Source organism: Camponotus vicinus, unplaced genomic scaffold (genome assembly GCF_025532165.1).
Source record: "Camponotus vicinus isolate PSW18456_S1 unplaced genomic scaffold, iyCamVici1.0 SCAF_11, whole genome shotgun sequence".
In the NCBI taxonomy this organism is placed as follows: domain Eukaryota; kingdom Metazoa; phylum Arthropoda; class Insecta; order Hymenoptera; family Formicidae; genus Camponotus; species Camponotus vicinus.
In genome coordinates this window covers 1,897,010-1,901,601 of record NW_028141947.1, presented here as the reverse complement: position 1 = coordinate 1,901,601, position 4,592 = coordinate 1,897,010, and the positions used below count along the sequence as shown (strand labels likewise).

General features: G+C 34.4%; 1 pseudogene; it reads right to left on the bottom strand.

Annotated features, from left to right (window-relative positions):
* Positions 1-971: 971 nt before the first annotated feature.
* LOC145961814 (uncharacterized) lies at positions 972-2,171 on the bottom strand (annotated as a pseudogene).
* Positions 2,172-4,592: the final 2,421 nt, after the last annotated feature.

Genomic DNA, 4,592 nt, shown 5'->3' with positions numbered 1-4,592 from the left:
TCTCGATCGAATCTGTGATACCGATAGCATCTAGACGCCACAAATCGCATAGATTGGCCTCCTGCACGAACATTGTCGTTATCATTACCATCGCGTCAGATCTCGTGGATTCTTTCTCGTGGATAATTTGCCTAACACCGTCCATCCTAGACGTGTCTCGATAGCCGTTAATCCATTCTTTAAACCGCATTTCCTACCAGTTAATAATTTACCGGCTACATCCGCACCGATTAGCACTTCTATAGAATTACTTCTACCTCCGATATCCGTTAGATTAATATTCTTTGCTTGTAATTCATCGACCCATGCATCTCGCTTAATACTCGCGATCGGAGCGCAAATAGTATCCCGGTTCATGGCCGAGAAATTGCACGCGTACGATTCATCTAAATTCTGAATGTGTATCTTAAACATATTGTGAATTTCGCTTCCCGATTTAATTCCGCCGAACAGCGAGTGTGAAACTTTTAATTCACCAAGCGAAACGTAACTTAATTCTCTCGCAATATCTGTGCGGATATACGAACGTTGTGACGCCGTATCAAAAATCGCACTTACAATTTTCTCTCGCGTTTGAGAACACAATTTTATTCGAAGAGTTTGTAAACAAACATCCGACGTCTCGCAAAATGAAGCTATGTTCTGATCATCGACAATCTTTTCATTATCGTTCGACTTATTTACAGAAACGCTCGGTTTAATTACGGAATTGTTCTCCTTGCGAACTATACTCGGACACATTAATAGAACGTACTGTCTCGATCACCAATCGCATTTTACTTTAGCTTTACATTTTTATGAAATATGTCCGTGTTTTAGACAATTAAAGCAACAGCCTTCTTTCTTAACAATGTCTTTTTGTTCATTTAATATTAATTTACGCGCGGATTCGCAGTTTAGACTATCGTGATTTAACTTACAGAAAATGCACTCTAACCTCCTTTGGTCCTTTGCCGAGAAGCACACTAGCACTAGCTGCCTCCTTCCGCCGTCGATTCTGTTTTACCTTTCAGCTTCTTCATTTTCTCTTGTTCCGTCGATAAACCGAAGCCTGTCAATGCCATGTCGATGCGCTCCTGGCTTTCCATTTCCAACTGCAGGAATCTAAGAAGTTTTGTGAGTCGATCTATTGTTTCACATTGTCCGTTTGCTTCCATCGTTTTCCGTTGTCCACTGTGTTGCCATGCTCGAAGGACCTCTTCTGAGAGAGACGACTTGACGAGCGGGTACAGCATAGCGGCACAATTGTTCGTCGTCACGCCAATGCACGAATGTAGCACTTGAGCTTATCGTATAGGCTCGTAAGGGACAACTTCTTATTTCCCTTTACTGCGTTTTGCAACACGAGACCTAGTAGTTCGCGCACGTAAAATTCCACAATGATATCGTCTCGTCCAAAACGATTTTTTAGGCTCGAAATTGCTTTTATAATTTTCCCCCGTAGGCGGGAAACTTCGCACGAGCTCGTTCGCGCGCGAATCCGGTATCATTTCTTGTTATAGATATTGCATTTTATCTTCTTCACTAATTGAAGGATCTTCGCTTATCTTCTTAAACTGGCTTCAAAGAGGAAGCCAATCTTTAATATTACCGCCAAATTTTGATAATTTTAACTTAGGAAGCTTCGACGTTTTCAGGGTGTTCGTCGAGACCATTCTCGATATGTTGTCCGACGTCGATGGCGTTATCTTAGATATTTTCATTTTCGCTGTTAGGTACTGAATTTTGTATACATCGCCCGATTCTAACTCTCTGTTGATATCAGTCTCGTCCGCCTCTGATTCGAACAGTGTTTCGTTATATGCAGAATGTACTGCATCCAGCTCAGTCATTTTCGTTTCAAGGAATTGAAACGCCACTATCTTTTCTTCTCTTGAGCAGTCGCCCTCTAATCTTGTTGAGAACGCAGTGAGAGCCTTTGTAAAGGCTATACGAAGCGCCTTTCTTCGTTTCTTCAGGGCATCCATCTTCACGGCGTCGACACAACAAAGATTCAAATTCTAATTCCCGATTTCGCGAACAAATTGTCCTGTCACGGTCGCCAGTTGTTATGAACGTAATCGCGAATATCGGGATCATAAATGAGCTGAGCCACTTCTGTGAGTTTAAAAGGATATAATACTTTATTAACACTGCGTGTATACAAGGGGTCGATCTTTCTACTCGCGCGATCCTTCTGCAACTCCTCGTGCTCTCGCAACGACGCCGAGATTCTCACTGCCTCTTGACATCGCGGACCGAAAACGCCCGAGCACTTATCTGTTTATATCTAACTCAAGTGCTCGGGTGGTCTATCTATTTACATAATGAAAAATATTCAAGTGCTCGGGCACACTTTCTACTATTCTTGCCAGGACAATTTTAGTACAACAGTACGTGCTAACAATCTATCACTTAAATCATCACTTTTCATCTTTAATTTTGATCTAACAAGGAAAGTCACGGAAGTGTCCCCCTCCGATTTTGATGAGCTTTTAATATGTTGTTTTTTAGACAAAAATAAGGGACACGTATTTTTTTATACGTGCCCATACGCGTGTCTAGGGGGTAAAACACCTCTTTAAAAAAAATCTATTTTTTCCTTTCGAGATGAATATTTCAGAAACTATAAGAGATAGAAAAAAATTTTCAAATTAAAAATTAAATGGCTTCAAGAGTACTTTACAATAATAACAAAAAAAATTTTTAGTTTTTTAATTTTTCAATTACCCCCACCACTAAATATATTTTTTTTTAATTGTGAAATTTCATTATCACCAAGTGAAAGGTTATTTTTTTGCGAATCCAACCATTAAGTTATGTTTCGAAAAGTTATTTTCCAGAATTAATTATAAACCTCTCTGTAATACGCTATTCGTGTCCGTCTATGCGCTCGATTTTTCGCGCAACACATCCTGTTTTTCCATCATAAAAGATAACAAACACGGATACATTTATCTATGTAATTATGTTTTTTTCGCGTGCATAGTTAGAATAACATTGATAAACATTAGAATAACATTAAAACGTTAAATATAAATAAGCTCAAAATGTATGCATGAAATGACACACGAGACTCTAAACTTGTTTAATTTAAGATGGCACAAGATGAAATAATAATAATAATAATAATAATAATAATAATAATAATAACACTTATGTAAATAATATTATAAAAGAAGTAATATATATGAAAATTTTGTAATTGTAACATACAATTTTATAAAGATCATCAATAAGAGAGGAGGAGAAAGGATAAGATAAAAGAAGGTGTAAATATATATCCATTTATTAAATCATATATAAATATATAATGCTGTTTATTAAATAGACAAATAAGAAATTTTATAACATAATTGTATAATTCAATTGCACAATATAAATGTGTAAATGCATTTGATATAATTAAGTACATAAATAAAATTATGGTTTAAAATTGTTACAAAGATGGTGGATGAAAAAAATGTTTTAAACATAACGTTTTCTTACACCATATATATGATATACAGGATGTTCCATTTTAACTTTCACACTCGAATATCCCGAAACCATGGCGGTTTCGGTGAAAATGTTTTAAACAAAAGTTGTATGTAATTGTTAATTGCAAATTCCACGTTTTTTCTTAAAAACAACTATATGTTTTCTTTACACCGATTGATTACTCTCATTATTTTGTACATAAAAGTGTTAAGGTGAGATAATCGAAAAAATGAATATTTTACTAGATATTTTATAGTTTATGTAAAATTAAAAAATTATTTCAAGCCTCATAACTCGACAAGTACTTAATGAAAAAATATTTAATTATAGTGTTTTGGAAAGTTCTCGAGGCAAGCTACAAGAATATGCAAAAGTATATAGGGTATCCCATTTAGAAAGTTGGAGGTGACCTTCACGTGACCTTCAAACGACTTTTCAAGGTAAAACTAATGACACCATCTTATGGCCCCCTTAAAACCATACAACTTTTGTTTAAAACATTTTCACCGAAATCGCCATGGTTTCGAGATATTCGAGTGTGAAAGTTAAAATGGGATACCCTGTATATGATTTAATAAATGGATATTATATGTTTACATCTTCTTTTATCTTATCCTTTCTCCTCCTCTCTTATTGATGATCTTTATAAAATTGTATGTTACAATTACAAAATTTTCATGTGTATATTACTTCTTTTATAATATTAATTACATAAGTGTTATTATTATTATTATTATTATTATTATTATTATTATTATTATTATTATTATTATTATTATTATTATTATTTCATCTTGTGCCATCTTAAATTAAACAAGTTTAGAGTCTCGTGCGTCATTTCATGCATACATTTTGAGCTTATTTATATTTAACGCTTTAATATCTTATAATATATTAAATATAAATTTGATTTGTTATATCAATGTTATTCTAGCTATGCACGCGAAAAAAACATAATTACATAGATAAATGTATCCGTGTTAGTTATCTTTTATTACAGAAAAACAAGATGTGTTGCGCGAAAAATCGAGCGCATGGACGGACACGAATAGCGTATTACAGAGAGGTTTATAATTAATTCTGAAAAATGACTTTTCGAAACATAACAATCATATATAGTTGGATTTGTAAAA